Source organism: Lissotriton vulgaris, chromosome 4_1 (genome assembly GCF_964263255.1).
Source record: "Lissotriton vulgaris chromosome 4_1, aLisVul1.2, whole genome shotgun sequence".
NCBI lineage: Eukaryota > Metazoa > Chordata > Amphibia > Caudata > Salamandridae > Lissotriton > Lissotriton vulgaris.
The window spans coordinates 977,260,436-977,283,371 of NC_141691.1; positions in this window are offsets into that span (position 1 = coordinate 977,260,436).

The following is a 22,936-nucleotide window of genomic DNA, read 5'->3' on the forward strand; positions in this document are numbered from 1 at the left end:
AAGGATATAAATTTCGGGCCAAAACCAAACCAATGGAGGGTACGGAACATAAATTGCCAATTAATACGGTCGAAAGCTTTCTCAGCATCCAGGGAAAGGGCTGCCAAGGGGGTTTTTGACATTTTTACTATGAGCAAGAACATTGGAAAAGAGACGAGCATTATCAGCAGCAAGTCTGCCCTTAACAAAACCCACCTGGTCTGTTTTGATTAAGCGAAGGATAATGGAATCAAGGCGAGAGGCAAGGATTTTAGCAAAAATCTTACAATCATAATTAATTAAAGATATTGGGCGGTAATTTTTGCATTGTGAGTGATCCTTGTCAGGCTTGGGGATAATTACAATGAGAGCATCCAAAAAGGACCCAGAGGCCTTAGCCTCTGAAATAAAGGAATTAAATAATTGAAGGAGTTTAGGGGCAAAAAAGGAATGGAAGGAGGAATAAAACTCGACAGGCAGACCATCGGGGTCAGGGGCTTTTGATTTTTTGAGAGAGTGGATGGCTGTAGTAATTTCCTGGAGAGTGATTTCACGTTCCAAGTCAGAGAAGTCCATCGGGAGGGAAGGAGGGGAAGGGAGACCTTCAAAAAATGTTGTTAAGTTTGCATCAGAGGGGTGTGTATCATCGGAGTATAGGGCTTGGTAATAGTTGTGAAATACTTCAGCATTGTCTTCATCGGAGGTAACCAGCTTATTAAGAGAATCATTAAAGATTGGACCAACAGCCTTGCATTCTGATTTTATTTTCAAATAATTGGCCAGCATTTTCCCTGCTTTGTTCTGGCCACCATGAAATTTAGATTTTATTTTAAGGAGGGTGTGACAAGCTTCATTAGTGATAATTTTGTTAAGATCTGTTTTGGCAAGAATCAAGTCCTGAAGGGCAGAGCAGGATTTAGAAGAAAAATATATGTGTTCAAGGTTTTTAATCTGTTTAAGCTGATCTTCATACTTTTGTCTATTAAGCTTCTTTTTTGTAGAAACATACAAAATCGTAAAAGCTCGAAAAGAGGCTTTAAAAGCATCCCAGGTGATGGGAATTGAGGTGTCAGAGGGCTTATTAAAGGAAAAATATTCATTGAAAAACTCTGTACATTTTTTCATGAAAGTGGCATCGGATAAAAGAAAAAAATTAAATTTCCAACGACTAAATTTAGAGGAAGTAAGAGAGAGATCTAGGGTAGTGTATACAGGAGCATGGTCGGAGATAAAAATAGAACCAATAACAGATTTTTGAATGGAGGGGAGAAGAGACTTACTAATCATAATATAATCAATTCTCGAACGTGTGTGATGAACATTAGAAAAAAAAGTATATTCCAATAAATCAGGGTTACATATTTTCCAGGAGTCATATAAAGGACGTGAGGCAATGGCAGATTGAAAACTCTTATGAGATTTGTCAGGCTGAAATTTACTAGAGGACAATCGGTCTGAAAAAGGGTCTAACCATTGGTTAAAATCACCAGCTACTATAAAATCAGGGCAATCTATGGATGCAATGAGTACTTTAATGTCTTTCCAAAATTTTGGGTCTGGGCGAACAGGGCCATAAATATTCAATAAAACCATCGTCTTGTTGTGTATAACAACCTTTGCCATTGCCCAACGACCTTCACTATCATTTTGAGAGGAAATAATTTGAACATTTAAAGCTTTATGGAATAATATAGCAACCCCTCCTTTTTTGTGAACAGCAGGAGAAAACACAACCTGACCCACCCAATGTCTCTTAAGCTTAAGTTATTCAACGTCTGTACAATGCGTTTCCTGGAGAAAAACAACCTGTGAATGAAATTTGGTTAAGTGTGACAATACCTTCTGACGCTTGACAGGGTGACCAAGACCTCGCACATTCCAAGAAACGAAATTACACATGTCGGGAGGAGGGGAGGATGGACGACAGATGGAAGCGACACATGGCAAGGAGAGCACTACAAAAGGGAAGACAAAAAATATCAGTTAAACAGTGGATTCGTAGGACGCTCACGATAACAAAACCAACAAGAGTGAAAAAGGGAGGAAGCAATAATTGGACAAATAAAGAAAAAAGTAGAGACCACTTAGGAAAAAGATAGCAAAGAGAAAGAGAGAAGAGAGAAAAATAAGAAAGATAGGCAAAGACAGAGAGAACAAAAGGAAACAGATCAAGGCACGAAGGCTTGATCTGAGAAAAAGAGAGCAACCAAAACATATGAGGCGAGGGTACACCAGAGAGAGGACATGACCCATGTGCACTCAAGAGACGGACAATATAGAAAGGAAAAACACAAGGATGTGAGGGAAATATCTGACGAGAATAGATAAGGAAGATACATTAAGAGAGGTCAGATAAAATAGAATAGTGGCAATATAAAAGAAGAACAAAGAAATACATAAAAGCATTAGCTAGCAGTGTCCATAGTAGAAGGAGAGACACTTAGCAGATAGTCGCGAAGTTTCTGTGGATCATCATAGGATCTAGTACGACCATTGTGTGTGATCTTGCAGAAGCAGGGATGTAGGATTCCATACTGAATGTTGAGCTGTCGCATCGTGGGACGGAGATTCAGGAATTCTTTACGCCGAGCATTTGTAGCAGATGAAAGATCCTGTGAAATGAAAATGTTATGACCAGACCACTGGAGACGAGGTTTGGCCCTGGCAGCCTTCAAGACAGCCATTAACTCTGTGAACTCCAAGAACAGCATGATGATGCCACGTGGTTTGGAGGAATTGGAATTGATGCGGCCAAGACGGTGCGCTCGTTGGATGTTGAGAGGGTGAGACGATGGTTGGAGTTCCAAAAGTTCCTGGAGAAATTTCCGAATAAAGGAGACCATGTCAGCCCCCTCCAAATTTTCCGGAACACCATAAACACGTAGATTATTTTGTCTATTGCGATTTTCCAAATCCTCGGTGTGAAGCTTGAGCTTGTGGATCTCTTGCTCCAATAGTGGAATCTTAGTTGAGAGGTCTTGGACATCGCTCACGCGCTGTTCTAAATTCAAAACTTTATTTTCCATAACCACCCAGCGCTCCTCAATTTGCTGAAGTTTAGCATTAGTAGCAGACATAAAATGTTGAAGACCACGCACCTCTTCGAGGATGGAGTCAAGTACTGGATTAGTCGAAGAGTTAATGGGGGAGGGCGGGTCATTTTTAGGCCTTTAAGGTTTGGTTCCGGTCTGCGACAACTTCGGCGAGGTGGAGACATTCGCCATGGTACAGGACACCAGAAGCAGATATGAAGTAGAGATGTACCACCGTGAAAAGCAGAGTCCAGAAAAATTGTAATGTTGGAACTGGTTTAGAGATGCACTATGAAAATAGGGGCACACAATGTGTGGCAAATATAAGGCGAAGAAAAAAGGAACCGCCAAGCAAACGCACTATACTTCAGTGCGAAGACAACAAAAAGCCACACAGCACCCTATGAGAGGCATCAACCAAGACCAGTACATAAACAAGGTGGTATAACACAGCGCTATTATAAGGTGTCAGACCAGAGGAAAATACAGAGTAAAATCCGGAACACAATATGGCTGGTAGTGGAAAATATAGGCAGATTAATGTCAAAATGCAGGAGGCAGATGATTATTGGAAGTCAGGAGAGCGAGTGTCATGAAAAGACGGTGAGGCAATCACCACAAAGCCCTCATTTAGAAGTAGAAACATCGCAGTCAGGAGACTCAAAATGGCGGGCGTTTTCCCTCAGAGGAACAGGTTCGCAGTAGGCTGAAGTAGGTAAAGCGCACAAAGTATAAAGAAACTCTGAGCAGGCAGCAGAGAGAGCAGCACCATAATGTTATGTCCAAAACGAGCTAATGCTGAAGCGAAGAAAGGAGGATTGTAGAAGCGACGAAGAGAAACATTCACGCAGTCGGCAGACAAAATAGCGGCCGTCCGTGATGAGAGGATAGAGGAAAGTTACCGTTATGAATATTCGGCGAAATGTCGCTCGTAGAGGCTGCACAAGCGCTCCATAGTAGACTGTCCACCTTCCGACACAGTTGTATACCCGAAAAAGCCGTCCAAAAAACGGCAGGAAGGGTCCTCACGGCATCCACGGAACAGTCCGTAGCGGAGCTCACGGGAAAGACGTCCTCTGCAGATGGCGCGCAAGCCACGCCCCCGATCCCAATTATTTTAAAACGGTCAAATTCAAGACCGCCAAGGACATTGTTAAAATTTGGCGTAATATTTTGGCTTTTTGCCATACCTCTTTTTATCATCCTAAACTTTTGTTGTGGGGTAATTCTGGACTTCCAGGAATCTTTAGTGATGGTGCGACAAATATATGGCTTGTACATGGTTTAAAGACACTTGGGGATTTATATGGTATGCAAGGCTTTCTGAGCTTTGAGACATAAACATTTTATATAAAGTTACAGAATCAATGAGGTTTAAATATATGCAAATATATGATTTTTTTATTTGTAAGATGAAACTTCTTGAGATACCGGATTCCGATATCTAGGACTGTTTTTATTCACATAAGAATAAATCCTTAATTAGTATTGGTTATAAATGTCTTAATACTTACAAAGTTAGTGATTGTACTAGATTAGCTGAAAAATGGAGCAATATGCTGGGAAGTAACATCACCCCCACTATGATTAATTTATCTCTTTGTAACATTAATAATTCTGTTCATGCTTCTAGTTTAAGACTTCAGCAATTTAGTTCAAGTTCAAAACAACTTTATTTCGATTCATGACAAATCATAAAAAGCACACAGACACAAAATACATAATCAGCAGGTACAGTTACATTGAATTGATGTCACTATTAAAATTGAACAATTAAAATATTTACAGGTTTCAAAAAGTGCAACAATTTTTCAGTGATTCCATAAATTGTCGCCAATGATGTTATGTTGTCTGTTTCCAGTGCGTGTTTTAAGGCGAAAAGCAGCTACCAAGAAATTTGCGACGCTAAACATTGTTAGTGGTGAATCTAGCTTTTTTAAATAAAAAAGAGCTGGTTTGGCTTGGACAAACCCCTTGTTTTTAAGCAGCGGAACAATATATTTTTTCCTAGGCAAGGCGTAAATACTGCAAAAAAGCATAAAATGTGTAGTGTCCTGCAGGGAGTAACTATCACATTTGCAGACAGGTAGATCCTCGGGCTTAGCCCACACCTTAGAGTCATTTAACAGGAAGTGAATCTGATTAAGTCTTAGTTTGGTTAATAACTAGCGGTGTAACGGAATTGACACTACCGTTAAATAAGGTTCAATGGCCAATGTAGACTTAGAAATATAGTGCTTCCTCACAGTGGGTTTCACAAGCTCGCAACTTCAGCAATTTAAAACCACCTGTATGCTCTATCATACTCCAGAAAGGATATCGAAATGGTCCACGAATGTCTCATATAGCGATCGAACTAAATGCCCCAAGTGCACCCTTGCTGCTGCGGACTTGGAACATATGTTATTTTCTTGCCCTATGTTATCTGAATTTTGGATAGCTTTGGACAAGATAATGAAACAAAAATTGATCTGTCCCCCCCCACAGCATCCTCAGTTTTACTTGACACTAATACCATCTATGCCCCACAGCAAGCTATAATTCCTACCATATTATCATTTGCTAAATTAACGATTGCCCGCGCCTGGATCTCGCCCAACCCCCCACATATTATGGAATGGTGGTCATTGTTTAATGACATTTATTCTATGGAACATGCTTTGGCTAGACTTAGAGGTACACAGTCTTTAATGAAATTTGATAAGACTTGGGGTTCCTTTATTATGTGAACGTTATTAAGTGCTTAAATTGTGGCTATTATTTTGTGCTTGGTCCCTGCAACGTTGCATATATTAATTTATGTTATCACTGTTTATTGTATGGTCTGATCTTGTTACTAATGTAATTTTTATTCTGTTACTTTGTTTTCCTCTCTCGTATTTTGTCTGGTCTTGTCTAATAATATGTATCTTTCTCCTTTGAGTTGCTAATAAAAACATTTTTAAAAAAAGGCAATAACACTGTGATAGTCATTCAGACCCATGGCTGCATGGCAGCTACTGGTAACTATGGATGATGGCTCCTCATGCAATCCAATAACCAGAGAGATAAATGAGACCGTTCTGATAAAACTGTGGGATTCCCTCCCTTTGCTGAGTATAGGACAATAGACATTATGCGCAATTTGCCACGCTCCTTGAATAGTTGGACTGAGGCAGACCCATGATTGGCCCGCATCCAGGGGGTGGAGGACTTGTGCAGGGGACTTGGGAGGTACCAAGGTTCGCCTCCCTGTGGTCCCCCTTGTGTTTTTATTCTCCTGCTTCTTATTGTCATACTCATCTGTTTAGTGGGTGTGATCACACATCTCTCTCTTTCTGTAACATGTGTCAGGGTTAACTGGAGGCTTTCATAGCTGGTAACATCCAGCCCCATGTGTGCACCACCACATGCAAATGGTAGAATTGGGTTGCATTATGTTTGGGAAATATTGGGGAGGGTGGACGATGTTTATGCTATGCATTTTTTGGGGTGTCATAGCATGTGTGGGGGAATGTTGGGGAAGTTATGTACTTGTTTCACTGGGGTAAAAGCAAAATACATGATACAATAAGACATGGGCGAACTGCAGAAGTGCAATGGGAGGCATAGGGCAGGAAACAGCAGACCACCCTGATACCTCTCTGGTAAGTCTCATCATTTGTAACATGCGTGGCCTTAATGACCACAGGAAAATCTGAAAGGTAGTGGAGTATCTCAGATGGCATAAAGTGGACATAGCTATTTTGCAGGAGATGCACCTTGCGTCTGATAGCAGTGCATTGACGAGGGGGAGATTACGCGGTCAATACTGCACCACTGGCTTCACTTCCCAAGCATGCGGCGTCCTCATATGGGTGGACAGCGGATTGGGGATACAACCACAGGAGTACACACTGACGCGGGGGCAGATTTGAATGGCCCTAATCGCGACAATCCATAATTTTACCATTCCCTCAGCGCTCACCTTCTGCAATGGGCAAATCTTCTTCAGATATAGGGAGGGGATTTTAACTGCTTTTTAAACCCAGGTACTGGACTGCTCGAGGGGCCCACCCCATCGCCCTGCTGCTGCTGTTAAGGCAATCTTGGAAATAGCAGACAGTCCAGGGCTAGGAGACATATGGGGACATCACTGCCCTCATGTCACCGGATACACGCACTATTCAACAGTTTATGATGTACACATCCGCATAGATTACTGAATGATATCCAGGAGCCTAATGTCCCATGCGTTTGACTGTTGACCACTCCCTCACACTTATTCAGATTATTACCTAGTGAAATTGGATCTGGAACTCTATGGCTGTCGTGCTTCTGTGTTCACCTGGTGTTTTCCACCTTATTCTCTACTGGATGCTGTCTTTAAGTTCAAACTCGCACAGGCCATAGAAGAGTTCTTTGCAATTAACATAGGATCCATTGACAGCTTTGCTGTAGTCTGGGAAACCTTTTAAAGTTTAAATCAGAGGTGTCACACTCTCTAAACATGCAGGGGTTCTTAAATCACAGAGGAGCAGGCTGACGCATCTGGAGAGGGAGATGACAGGCATGGAACTGAGGCATCAGAGTTCGGGTGATCCTAGAATGGTGGGGGAAATAAAACCAAAATAGAAGAATACTGCGAAATAGCCCATGACGAGGTTAAACACTTAGGCAAATATGCTTCTGCAAGGACATATGAGGAGGTGTAGCAGGGTTTCCGTTCTCCCACAGAACTGTGCACAGAGATCTAGAACCTTAGTGAATTAGGGTGACCCAAAACTCACCTTAGTATCAGAAATCCCCTTACCGAGCTAGCTACAGTGTCTCATTGGTCATAACAAACTCCCAATGACTTAGACAAACCAGAACATGAACTTAGGTTACCTCAGGTATCGTGGAACACATGAACACTCTTTCGCTCTATAATCATTTCAAACCACAACGGGGAGTAAAAGAACACACGTGCAAGTTTGAAATATTTATTTTTCAATGCAAGGTTCTCAAACGCAGTATCTTATATAATACCAACATACATATTATAAAAATCAGAGTTATCAGCATAGTCACTAAACCATAGTAAGCGAACGGTGATGGCATATTATAATGCAAAAATCAATAGAAATCTGTATCACCTATATTTCGCGCACCCTATTTAGCATTCTATATTATATCTAAGAAGGTCTCATTTGGGTTTTAGCAGGGCGGGCCCATACCTCTAAATATCAGTAGGAGAAGATCACATCATCAGCTACCAGCTCTCTGCATGCGAAGCACCATCAAGTGTGTTTTTGCATTCTCGGTAACTCTATCTTAAACCCGCTTAGAGCCCAATGTTGGCAGCAACATTATTTGTGTTATGTCTAATGTGGTGCGAGGATCAGGCCTCCCAGCAACCTTGTGTTAGGTTATTCTTAGAGGGTGCAGTTCTCAGTGTGCAGACAGTGTACCAAGTGTACCAAGCACAACTGATATCAGAGCAATAACATATTATTCTCAAATAAATCACATCTTTCGTCTAGGTTGAAAGCTACAATAACAATTATGTGTCGTGTGCAAACTGAAGCCGAAGGAAAATATGTCGTTTAAACATTTAATAAACTCATGCTAACTGAACACAATATATAGAAAAGCAGTAACTATATGACACCCCCCCAATGATCTGAGGACGGTCAAAAAGAATCAATCAATCAATCAATCAATGACATTTATAAAGCGCACTACATACCCGTAGGGTCTCAAGGCGCTGGGGGTGGGGGGGGTGCCGCTACTGCTCGAACAGCCAGGTCTTCAGCTTCTTCCTGAAGGAGAGGTGGTCTTGGGTCAGGCGCAGGTCGGTCGGGAGGGAGTTCCAGGTCTTGGCGGCCAGGTAGGAGAAGGACCTTCCTCCTGTAGTCGCTCTTCGGATGCGGGGGACGGCGGCGAGGGCGTGGTTGGCTGATCGGAGGTGGCGTTTGGGAGCGTAGAAGTTGATTCGGCTGTTGAGGTAGCTCGGGCCTTGGTCGTGTAGGGCTTTGTGTGCGTGGGTGAGGAGGCGGAAGGTGATTCTTTTGTTGACGGGGAGCCAGTGAAGGTCTCTCAGATGTCCGGAGATGTGGCTGGTTCGTGGGATGTCGAGGATGAGTCTGGCTGAGGCGTTCTGGATCCGCTGGAGTCTCTTCTGGAGCTTGGCGGTGGTACCGGCGTAGAGGGCGTTGCCGTAGTCCAGTCGGCTAGTGACGAGGGCCTGGGTGACGGTCTTCCTGGTCTCGGTGGGGATCCACCAGAAGATCTTCCGTAGCATGCGTAGGATGTTGAAGCACGCCGAGGAAACGTTGTTGACTTGCCTGGTCATGGAGAGGGAGGAGTCCAGGATGAAGCCCAGGTTGCGTGCATGGTCTGTCGGTTTGGGTGCGGAGCCCAGGGCGGGAGGCCACCAGCAGTCGTCCCAGGCGGAGGGTGAGGAGCCCAGGATGAGGACCTCCGTCTTGTCCGAGTTCAGTTTCAGGCGGCTGGTCGTCATCAACTCGGCTACCTCTTTCATCCCTTCGTGCAGGTTGGCTCTGGCGGCGGCGGGGTCGTTGGTCAGGGAGAGGATCAGCTGGGTGTCGTCGGCGTAGGAGATTATGTTGAGGTTGTGTTGGCGTGCGATGGCCGCGAGGGGGCTCATGTAGACGTTGAAGAGGGTGGGGCTCAGAGAGGATCCTTGAGGGACGCCGCAGATGACTTCGGTGGCTTCTGACTTGTACGGTGGTAGCCGGACTCTCTGTGTTCTTCCGTCGAGGAAGGAGATGACCCATTCCAGCGCCTTGTCCTGGATACCGACGTTGCTGAGGCGCTGTACTAGGGTGCGGTGGCAGACAGTGTCGAATGCCGCGGAGAGGTCCAGGAGGATGAGGGCCGCTGTTTCTCCGTTGTCCATCAGGTCTCGGATGTCATCGGTGGCGGCGATGAGGGCGGTCTCGGTGCTGTGATTGGCTCGGAAGCCGGACTGTGAGGGGTCGAGGGATCCATTCGACTCGAGGAAGGCGGCCATCTGCTTGTTGACGGTCTTCTCGATGACTTTGGCTGGAAACGGGAGGAGCGAGATGGGGCGGTAATTCTTGAGTTCGGTGGGGTCCGCTGTGGGTTTCTTGAGTAGAGCGCTGAGTTCGGCGTGCTTCCAGCTCTCAGGGAAGGTGGCGGTGTCGAAGGATGTGTTGATGATGTCTCGCAGGTGGGGTGCGATGACAGCGTCCGCCTTGTTGAAGACGTGGTGAGGGCAGGGGTCGGTCGGTGATCCGGAGTGGATGGAGTTCATCGTGCGGATGGTGTCTTCGGTGCTGATCGGGGTCCAGGCGTGGAGGGTGGTGGTGGGGGGTGGTTGTTCGGTCTTGGTGTGCGTTGGTTGGTTGTTGAAGCTGTTGTGTATGTCCGCGATCTTGTTGTGGAAGTATGAAGCGAGGGAGTTGCAGAGGTCTTGCGATGGGGTGATGTCGTTGTTTCCTGCGCTGGGGTTGGATAGCTCTTTCACGATGTTGAAGAGTTCCTTGCAGTTGTGTGCGTTGTTGTCCAGCCGGTCCTTGAATGCAGTTTTCTTGGCGGCGCGGATCAGCTGGTGGTGCTTCCGGGTGGCCAGCTTGACGGTGGTCCTGTTGTCTGGTGTAGGTTCCCTTCTCCAGACTTTCTCGAGGGCTCGGCAGTTCTTCTTGGAGCTCTTGAGTTCGTCGGTGAACCACTGGGCTTTCTTGCTGCCGGGTCTGCTGGGCGGGGTCCTCAGCGGGGCGAGTTCGTCCGCGCAGTTGCTGATCCACTTCGTGAGGTTGTCGGCGGCCTGGCTGGGGTTCGCTGAGCTGGCAGGAGGGTGCTGGCTCAGGGAGGTGGCGAGAACAAGCCAATATTATAATAAAGGCATAACATGAAAGCAGAGTTCAACAATATTGAGCCAAGCTAAATGTATGTAGATGTATATAAAAATTAACAATACAAAATATGTATGAATGCCTATTGGCCAAACAAAAAATGTAATAAAAAGTCTTGAACTTGAGGCCAAATATAAAATCATAGGCCTAGAACAAATAAAAGTCGAATGTTCGTAAGAGAAAAGGCACCATTCAGAATTACTAAAAAGTCACGTGCCAGTATAGTGAAAGTCTCCAAAGCCACTCATGGGTGGATAGAATATGCAAAATAGGCAGCCACGGCCTCCAACATGAAATCACTGTCATCATCCGAAAACAGTTCAGCCATCCAATTAAGCAATGGGAAAGAACATACGTTCTCCTCCAGCACCGGACCCTCTAGCAACATCAGAGGACAACTCGGTGGGTTCTCAAGAACACTATGTGCCAGAAACTCATGCGTCGCTGCGGGGATGTCCCACTGACCCATTAGTCCATGCATCGCTGCCAAGGCCATAATCCTTTCGCCAGAACAAACCAAATCGTGAGCAACTACGGGGCCCATCAGGTGATTAAAATCGACTTCAGGAGATAACGGCAAGCAGAGACACAAATCAATGGCCCAGTCAAAATCACAGCTCAGGCAATGAAACACAGGCTGGACACATGTGAAATAGGAAAATCGAAACGATAATCCAAATGCCGTGCTTAAAGTCGCAAGCGACAGGGTGCCATAGTAATCAAGCATCCGGTTGCGAAACAATGTCAGAAGGGGCTGAGCGGCTTCTTGCGCAGGATGGGCATCCATGTTTTAGGAAGAAGAATAATATTAAAACGCCTGCAGCTAACGCCAGCAAAACAGGTAACCCGCCAAACAAACTCGAAAATATTGAATGGAAGAAAGCGGGGATGACACCAAAAATCTTTTCAAATGTAGTCACGAGACCACTACTAACCAATTTAAAAAAATGAGCCAAGCCAGACGTGGAGGAGGCATTAAAGATTTGATGAACTAATTCGCAGAAATGAAACGGCAAGTCAGTATTTAAAAGTGCCTGCACCTCTGTGCGTGTGTTAGCTATGTGAAGAACATAAGTTTCACGGGCCGAGCTCAGGGCCACTTCCTTTTGAGACAAAAGAGCTCTTATTCTGCTCATACCATTGAACTCCGCTTTCAAGGTTGGGATGCGCGGACAGATGGAAACATCTGAATTCCCATGTGTGGGTGGATATAACACATTCTTGCAACACACCACACGTTCTGATACTGTAACCACATAGGCGATACCGACCATTAACCCACAACACTCCTCGTTATTCAAAAGTAAATAACTACCGTTTGTCAATAAAGTGAATGTGGGAACTATTGCAGGAACCGGTGTGCCTTTTAAAACACAGGCTAAATTAGGCCGGTCCTGATTACAAGAACCATGCAACTGGATGTGTCTGCATATCAGTGAACGGTCAGGCGACTCTGTGCATTCTTCACCATTCAGATTCACTTCCTTTCCATCCTTCAGGCATCTGTACGTGTACGGTAAAGACCATGCCTCATGCAGGAAAGCACTGCCTAGTGGTTCATATCTCCCTATTGCAATATATCGCATACAATTAGTAAATTTGTACAAAGCAAATGGTAACGTAATAACACCATGGATAAGCCATGTAGCAGCAGCTGCCTCAGCTACAGAAAAGGGCAAAGATTCTAACTTCCCAATGTGTAACATAGAAAATGATGCATCTCGCATGGAAAGCATGCGCTGCTTGTCAGTCAAATTAAATGGTGCAAATAGGGATGACACGTTCATGTAACTCCAGGGCACGCGACCCGCCTTAAGAGTCTGTAGTGTCCATGCAAACTGCATCACAGAACGCAATTGATTTTGTCCTTGGTACAATACAGACACTTCATCATTCACAATGTCAACTACAGAAGAGATAATATTGTTCAACGTGTAAATTTGGGAAGGAAGCATGTTAATACTGTTATCGACAACTGCAAGCACTTTTTCCAAATTTGCTTGGTCAATCGCCCTTAGGCGTTTAGCAGCCTCAATTTGCGAAAATTTCCAAATTTCATTGTAAACTGCATATATCCACCGTTTAGACCTACCCTTAGCCGGGCCTTTTATGAAATCATTTAAATCCACATTATCAGTCAACTGAGACAGATGTAGTTTAACTGCAGCTAAAGTGGAATGTTGTAACCAATTCTGACACAGTTTCCCCACAGAGTAAGTGGTGACAGTATAATCAGTTTCAAAACGGGGATCAGGTCTGACTTGTGTGAACCCTTCAGCCAAACCCAGAAAACGACGTTGGCAAGAATCAGCACTTCTTTGCCACATCAGCCAACCCTTTGGATCCAAACTGGATATATTAAAGGATGAATTGTGTAATAGAGTCTGTAACTCACGAATAGACAATTCAGAAAAATTACCCCAACCTGAATATTCATCCAATTCGGGGATACTTGGTGTATTTAATTTTTTAGAAGTAGCCAATCCAAAGCATGTTGTTTGGGAAATAGTAGAATTTAGAAACAACATGTGATTCGGGATGAGACATGCACGGTGCAAAGCCTCAGTGCCTTGTACCTGCCAATCTTTGGTACCCCAAACCGATTTAAGGTCAATTATTCCTTTCCAGAATTCGTAGCCATCTACAGCTAATTTGTCTAGAAAGGACTTCGAATACAGCAATTTGGTATCGGTAAGTCTAACTTTGGACATGGGCTTTTGTGTCATTTTGAAATAAAATGACTCAGGATTTGATTGATTAAAGTCTGTAAAATAAGTGTATTTTTTCAGAAATGTACTGGAGCAGCCTATTAATGGAGCTGGGCAGTGTTCCCACTGTGTGTAATTCACAGCAACCCTCCTGGAATTCGTCTTATGCAGAAAATGATTACCATAATGTTGGAAGCAAAACAAATCACCATAATTAACAGAATCTAAATATAAATCCTCAGCATCAAAAGCTGCATAATATTTCAAATCAGAGAATAATGCTTCTACGGCCTGAATATCCCAATCATCAGAACGTATATTTTGTTTAATCACATCCCCCATGTTTACTCTAAGCACATTCAGAACATTAATCACTTCAGTGGGCCCATGTATCTGAAATCTAACCGCATCCCACACAATCCCATCAAGGACAGGCCAAGCAGTAATGTTGACTGTATTCAAGTCTCGTTTCAGTCTGTGTGCTGAATGTGAAGAGGAAAGAGGGGCCAATGTTCCATTAAGGTACCGAATTCCTATTCTTTCTTTGACATAGTGGCCATCGATCAGGCGGAAAAAATAAAACACAAAACCAATTAACATAAAAAGGTAAAATGAAAATAGAATCAACCAAATGTATGTCCAAGGGGGAATTAAAAAATGTTTTTCAAATAAGGTGGCATATTTTGCAATAGTTGAGGGTTTCTTTAAAAGTTCCGAAACAGACTCAAAAGAGAATCTGGACTGGTCGGCCAAACGAGTCTGCAAATCTGGCATAGATAAATCAGCAGGATATGTGTAGTTCAGCTCATCAATGTTAGTAACAGGAATAGTATTTAATAAAGGACTGGATATAGCAGGCATCTCGAGGGACACCTCCGGCTCTGCACCAGAAGTAATAGCCAGCACAGGATGCCTCACCATGGAAGGACAGGATACAGCCGGTGTCATGCTATGAAGAATCGGCCACCCTGTGTGTCTTGACATTGTCAATAGAGATAAATCTGTTTTCCTTACGACCTGGAAGTGGTGGTAATATGACTGTTCTCGTGCCCTTCACTCCAAGAACTCGAACCGGTGCACGATATGAGGGACCAAACTCTTTCTTGCTATCGATCTTCTCTCAAACCAGTTCTCCAACTTGTGGTAGCCAGCCAACTACCGGGATCTGCAACGCATCATCCGATGTGGAGGGCAAATGTTCCTTTGCTAGACTGTCTTTGGTCTTTTGTAGATCCTGTAAAACATTGCAATGTTCATCTACGTCAAAGGCCGCGGCCTGGGCCTTGCAGTCTAGACCGTCGAGGTCAGGGCCGTACATCTTGATACCAAAGAGCATTTCGTATGGGGTCCGCCCACCCAGAGACCTTCTAGGGAGATTATTAAGCGCACGCTGCACGCCATTGAGGTGGGCTAACCAGTTTCTGCCAGTGCCTATAACTCGAGCTGTCAAAGATTGCTTTAAGTCACGGTTCATTCGTTCCACTACACTGTTTCCCTCGGGTCTGTACGGAGATGAAAACTTGACTTGGACCCCCAACGAAACCATAGCATCCTTATACGCCTTAGAGGCGAAAGCCGGCCCCTGGTCCGAATGGAAGGTACCACAGGCAAAAATCCCTACAAAGACTCGCAAATCCTTAATGACAGTCCGTGAATCAGCGCTCCGATGAGGCCAAACCCACACAAAGCGTGTGCATGAATCAACTGCTACTAAGATGTACTTATTTGCAGTATCAGAAGAAAAAGGACCGCAGTGATCTAAATAAACACACCCCAGTGGTTTATTAGAAATGTACAACTGTGTCTGAGGCGGCCGTGCAGCAGTTGAAGGTTTAATCTGCTGGCAAATGTCACATTGAAGGACATAATCGCGCGTCTGTTTGTACAGTCCCCGCCACCAGAACCTCTGCTGTAGCTGAGTTACAGTGGCTGAGACGCCCGCATGCGCAGACGCCACACCTTCATGAGTCGCTGTAATCAAAGCAGCCCTACGATCCGAGTTGGGAATTAAACGTTCGCCAACATCAGGAATTTTCACATAAGGAACCTTATCGGGACTTAAGTGGTATGTGTATTTAGAAGGGAACCCCGCAGGACATTTACTTCCCTTCTCAGTAGCAGCAACTGCTGCCAAGATGTCATCATCTATCTTACTTTTGGACCTCGTGACTGCTGCAACTAAGTATTTAGATACTGCTGACTTCGCTGCTTCATCAGCAAGCGAATTACCGACAGCGTGGACTCCCACGCGCTGATGGCCAAGAGTATGAATCACAAACACGAGCGGCAACTTTTCTTTGAGTTCCGCCACCCGGACCCAGATCATTTTATGTTTTATTGTGCTACCTTTGGAATCACGAAATTCATTCTGAATCCAAAAGAACAAGTTCTCATTGTAAGACTGGGCACAGTAGTAAGAGTCACTTGCGATTAAAGTCATCACACTAGGATCCGCGTACTCCAATGCAAGCATCAGAGCACGAAGCTCTGCCAATTGTGCGGTGCAGTCCCCAAGCGTCTGTGTATGCACGACACTGGACTTGAACTCATCGTTCACCATGGCACCGACCACAATGGCGCATGCAGAAACCTAGGCATGTTTAGAGCCATGCGCAACCTGCGCCGAACCATCAGTGTAAATGATGCAATGGAAATCCTCCAACTGCCGCATTGCTAAAGGAGCAGGATGAACAAATTCATACTGTAAGTACTCCTGCGACCGTAAAGTGGCGCCAAAAATAAACGTGACATCCTGGGATGTCAAGGATGCAGCCCATTGAATCCACCGAGGGTGCAAAGCTTTGGAATTTGGTACACTGGCTTTCGTAACTGCCTCCAAGGCAGGACACGGGGTAACAACCAACATGCGTTTTCCCTGTGACAGGGCACGTTCTTTGAGAATTGCCATCTGTACAGCTGTCAAAGCTTTCTCCACAGTGGAAAAGTGCATTTTAGCCGAAGTGTACAAGTGTGACTTGTAAGCCAAAAGTACTGTATCTCCTTCATTACAAGTTAGGTACGTGAAACCTACCGTCCCTGGGACAATTCTTATCACCAAGTTGGTTTGGTTATCACGAGTCTGTAAGTATTCAGAAGCGAGCAAATCAGCTTGCAAAGACTGCAGAATAGATGAATGCTCAGGCAGCCAGCATGATTTGGAAAAATATGGTTGTATCAAAGCATACAAAGGCTTGATACGCTGGGCATATTCCGGAATGTATGTTCTCCCGAAATTCAAAAAGCCCAGTAAAGACTGTAATTTTTTCAGTGTTGTCGGAGCGCGCAAATGTGCGCATTTCTCCAGGAAGTGAGGAGCAAAGCCTTTTCCTTCATTAGTTAGTTCATAGCCTAGAAACAACACTGTGTACTCTGCAATGTGCGATTTTGCAAAATTAAACTTGTAACCCATGTCTGCGAAGTTACAAATAATACTGTTCACTCGACACAGATGCTCCCAAAGTTCATCGTCTGTGAGATAGATATCATCCACATAGGAACAAGCATCTGGGTCGACCCTCTCCAACAGAGAGAGAATGCGGGCGGAAAATACTCCAGGACTATTCTTATAGCCCATTGGGAGACGCCGAAACATTTTTTGGACCCCGCCGCATGTGAAAGAAGTCCATTGGGAACTTAGACTGTCCAATGAATGGGCATAAAAACCATTGGAAATGTCAAGCGTGGTTTTGAACCGCTTACGCACAAGACTATTTACAAGGGCCGAGCCGTGAGTATTCTGTACTGCACAGTTACGGCAATAAGAGTTTAAATGCCGGTAATCCAAAACCAAACGGTAAGAGCCGTCCGGCTTGTTTACAGTAAAAAGGGGATTATTCATCGGTGACACACATGTTTCAATTACACCTTGATATTCCAATTGTTCAAGGATCGCTGCGACCGAAGCTTTGGCTTCACGTCGTATGGGATATTGAGGTTGAGGCTGTGGCTGAGACCGTAAAGGAATCTCGTGGCTAGGGGACAATTTATCCCAGCCACACTGATTGCGGTACACAGCCGGTGCAAGCGCCAGAGCCCACTCTTCTGCAAAGTGCAGCGCTTCCACTCTCGAAACAGTGTTCGCGAAACTGGGGAGGATTACCTCCTCCCCTCTCGGAGCAGCGAGCACAAAAGGTGGGGGCCAGTCAGCCTCCGAAAGCAAAATGTCATACGTAGACGAAAGATTTTCCCAAAATACCCCTTTTATGGTACGCTGTATGTCACCTTCAATTAACAGGACAATTTAAAAAAGTCTATCAGGGGGAGCAACTCTTGTATCAGCTGTTTCAATCACAACATAAGTGTCAGTCGCTGTCACCTTCAGTAGTGGACGGAGGGCCTCTCTCACTATGGTAATCTCCGCCGCGCTGTCCAGCAAGGTCAGAGCCCAAGTCAGATTCCGAAGCCGCGTTCTCACAATCTGGGGCATATCGATGCGCCGTTAAGGCTGCGACTTTCTTCTTGGCAAACTGCGGTCTCTGAGGCGTAGAGCCCTCCTGCTTGTCCGCACCGTTGCGCGGGCAGGGCTGACCACGTCCTTGCTGGCCAACCCGGCTCCTGCCGCCCCCTCCACCACCGGTTGACGGAGCCGATGAGTCCTGAAAGGAACGAGGAGAGCGTTGGTCAGAAGCCTGAAAACGTTCAGTTGATTTAATCATCGCGCGGTCGCGCAAATCATAAACCCGTTCCGACTGAGCAGGCAACGGAGACGCAGGGCGCGAAACCTGAGTTTGCTGTTGTTGCTGTTGCTTACCCTGATTCTGTTTTTTAGGCCAATTTAGTTTCTTGGACTTGGGTTGAACTTCAGTTTCCGAAGCTTGTCCCTGGGGCTGCTTCTTTTCCTTAGTCAAAAAAGGCTTATTACCCTTACTATTGCGACCCACGGTTTTATAAGCCGCCACAATTACCCTTGCTAACTGTCGGGGTTTCTCGGCATTGGGAATTAGTGCCAAAGCGTTAGCTACCTGAAAATTCACTGCATCCCCCTTGACATTCGCAAGGATCAGATCGCAAACCACTTCAAAGGAGCCACATAGGCGCAAACCCAACTCAACAGCCGATTCCGGCCCGTGATCATCTTGAACACGTTTAAGGACCGTAGACAGATTGGACACAGACGGGGAGCCGAAGCACCTCGAATATACAGCCGCAAAAGTCTTACCCCAGGTCTCACAGTAAACAAGCTCAGGGGCCAAATCTTTCGGCAAACTAAGAGTAAGAATCCGGTGTTTCTCACCAGGAGTCGTATTAGGAAACACCGCCTCCAGCTGGTCAAATTTCTCGGCAAGCCAGAAAGGAAATTCATCCTTATCCAGGGGCTTCTTGCCCATAACGGAATTCACCATGACAGGACTGATTTTCAAACCAGCCTGCCCTGCCGGAAGGGCTGCACCTCTAGGGGCTGCCCCTTGAACATTACGACTTGTGTAATGTACAAGGGCTCTAATCACGGCAATGGCGACTACATGAAGTCGCCTAAGGTCAGCCACCTTACAAGTTGCGTGATTAGGGTGAGGAGTAAATCCAGCCAAAGCGGGCCAATTTGTGCCCGGAATGGACAAAGGACCTAACCTCGGAGCGGTTAAAGCGTGTGGTAGGGCGCCACCAAACCAAACTCCATGCTGCCAAACATCAATAGGTACTTCCTGTGCTCTGTACGGAGCATATTCAGCAGGTACAGGTGACGGAGTGTACGAGTGGAACACACCAGAATTTGCGTCCACTGGCGGAAATGTCACCCACGAATAAAACAGTTTGTATGGGTACGCATGTTCCGCACTCACCACCAGAGCCACAGCCAAGCCTTCAGCAGGTACATCATAAGTCCGCAAATGATCACGCACCGCAATGCGACTATGCAGCTGGATGTCCACGGCTTGTGCCATGACTGCACAGGAACGTGAAAAAACAAAGATTACTTTGTAGCACAACTGGGTAGTAATTCAAGGAAACCGTTTTAGATAGATTCAAGCTTGAAAAGACCTATTTCAAAAATAGGTAGGTTTTGCCGACACCACAGTTTTCCGGAAACGGGAATGCAGGGGTTAGGGTTTGAATGTAATACTACTCGAGTGTCATGATATAAGGCCAACAACGTATGGGCGCCATGTAGCAGGGTTTCCGTTCTCCCACAGAACTGTGCACAGAGATCTAGAACCTTAGTGAATTAGGGTGACCCAAAACTCACCTTAGTATCAGAAATCCCCTTACCGAGCTAGCTACAGTGTCTCATTGGTCATAACAAACTCCCAATGACTTAGACAAACCAGAACATGAACTTAGGTTACCTCAGGTATCGTGGAACACATGAACACTCTTTCGCTCTATAATCATTTCAAACCACAACGGGGAGTAAAAGAACACACGTGCAAGTTTGAAATATTTATTTTTCAATGCAAGGTTCTCAAACGCAGTATCTTATTTAATACCAACATACATATTATAAAAATCAGAGTTATCAGCATAGTCACTAATCCATAGTAAGCGAACAGTGATAGTATATTATAATGCAAAAATCAATAGAAATCTGTATCACCTATATTTCGCGCACCCTATTTAGCATACTATATTATATCTAATAAGGTCTCATTTGGGTTTTAGCATGGCGGGCTCATACCTCTAAATATCAGTAGGAGAAGATCACATCATCAGCTACCAGCTCTCTGCATGCGAAGCACCATCAAGTGTGTTTTTGCATTCTCAGTAACTCTATCTTAAACCCGCTTAGAGCCCAATGTTGGCAGCAACATTATTTGTGTTAAGTCTAATGTGGTGCGAGGATCAGGCCTCCCAGCAACCTTGTGTTAGGTTATTCTTAGAGGGTGCAGTTCTCAGTGTGCAGACAGTGTGCCAAGTGTACCAAGCACAACTGATATCAGAGCAATAACATATTATTCTCAAATAAATCACATCTTTCGTCTAGGTTGAAAGCTACAATAACAATTATGTGTCGTGTGCAAACTGAAGCCGAAGGAAAATATGTTGTTTAAACATTTAATAAACTCATGCTAATTGAACACAATATATAGAAAAGCAGTAACTATATGACACCCCCCAATGATCCAAGGACGGTCAAAAAGAACAAGCCAATATTATAATAAAGGCATAACATGAAAGCAGAGTTCAACAATATTGAGCCAAGCTAAATGTATGTAGATGTATATAAAAATTAACAATACAAAATATGTATGAATGCCTATAGTGGCCAAACAAAAAATGTAATAAAAAGTCTTGAACTTGAGGCCAAATATAAAATCATAGGCCTAGAACAAATAAAAGTCGAATGTTCGTAAGAGAAAAGGCACCATTCAGAATTACTAAAAAGTCACGTGCCAGTATAGTGAAAGTCTCCAAAGCCACTCATGGGTGGATAGAATATGCAAAGTAGGCAGCCACGGCCTCCAACATGAAATCACTGTCATCATCCGAAAACAGTTCAGCCATCCAATTAAGCAATGGGAAAGAACATACGTTCTCCTCCAGCACCGGACCCTCTAGCAACATCAGAGGACAACTCGGTGGGTTCTCAAGAACGCTATGTGCCAGAAACTCATGCGCCGCTGCGGGGATGTCCCACTGACCCATTAGTCCATGCATCGCTGCCAAGGCCATAATCCTTTCGCCAGAACAAACCAACTCGTGAGCAACTACAGGGCCCATCAGGTGATTAAAATCGACTTCAGGAGATAACGGCAAGCAGAGACACAAATCAATGGCCCAGTCAAAATCACAGCTCAGGCAATGAAACACAGGCTGGACACATGTGAAATAGGAAAATCAAAACGATAATCCAAATGCCGTGCTTAAAGTCGCAAGCTGGTGCAGTGAGCTAAAAAACGGTGTTGGATCTAGCCCTGATCTCTTGACTGGGTGAGAGCTTTCTGCTTAATTCAGAGACTCTGTCCCTCACCACCCCTTGTTGTAAATATTTTTGTCCACCCTAAGCGTGGAAGGGTATTCTCAGATGTGAGACCCTTGCTCATTGCACCATCAGGATTCAAGCAAACCGGGCCGAAGACGGCTGTAATGCCAGAAACCGGTCCCCGGGAGCTTGTTTACTTCCCAGTGTAAGAATTGGCTTTTGTAGTTTGGTTTGCCCTGTTCCCATCATGCACTGGGACAGGAACAGACTAATTTGCATACAGCCAGGTTCTGAAACTGGGATGGTGCAGTGAGCTAATAAACGGTGTTGGATCTAGCCCTGATCTCTTGACTGGGTGAGAGCTTTCTGCTTAATTCAGAGACTCTGTCCCTCACCACCCCTTGTTGTAAATATTTTTGTCCACCCTAAGCGTGGAAGGGTATTCTCAGATGTGAGACCCTTGCTCATTGCACCATCAGGATTCAAGCAAACCGGGCCGAAGACGGCTGTAATGCCAGAAACCGGTCCCCGGGAGCTTGTTTACTTCCCAGTGTAAGAATTGGCTTTTGTAGTTTGGTTTGCCCTGTTCCCATCATGCACTGGGACAGGAACAGACTAATTTGCATACAGCCAGGTTCTGAAACTGGGATGGTGCAGTGAGCTAATAAACGGTGTTGGATCTAGCCCTGATCTCTTGACTGGGTGAGAGCTTTCTGCTTAATTCAGAGACTCTGTCCCTCACCACCCCTTGTTGTAAATATTTTTGTCCACCCTAAGCGTGGAAGGGTATTCTCAGATGTGAGACCCTTGCTCATTGCACCATCAGGATTCAAGCAAACCGGGCCGAAGACGGCTGTAATGCCAGAAACCGGTCCCTGGGAGCTTGTTTCCTTCCCAGTGTAAGAATTGGCTTTTGTAGTTTGGTTTGCCCTGTTCCCATCATGCACTGGGACAGGAACAGACTAATTTGCATACAGCCAGGTTCTGAAACTGGGATGGTGCAGTGAGCTAAAAAACGGTGTTGGATCTAGCCCTGATCTCTTGACTGGGTGAGAGCTTTCTGCTTAATTCAGAGACTCTGTCCCTCACCACCCCTTGTTGTAAATATTTTTGTCCACCCTAAGCGTGGAAGGGTATTCTCAGATGTGAGACCCTTGCTCATTGCACCATCAGGATTCAAGCAAACCGGGCCGAAGACGGCTGTAATGCCAGAAACCGGTCCCCGGGAGCTTGTTTCCTTCCCAGTGTAAGAATTGGCTTTTGTAGTTTGGTTTGCCCTGTTCCCATCATGCACTGGGACAGGAACAGACTAATTTGCATACAGCCAGGTTCTGAAACTGGGATGGTGCAGTGAGCTAAAAAACGGTGTTGGATCTAGCCCTGATCTCTTGACTGGGTGAGAGCTTTCTGCTTAATTCAGAGACTCTGTCCCTCACCACCCCTTGTTGTAAATATTTTTGTCCACCCTAAGCGTGGAAGGGTATTCTCAGATGTGAGACCCTTGCTCATTGCACCATC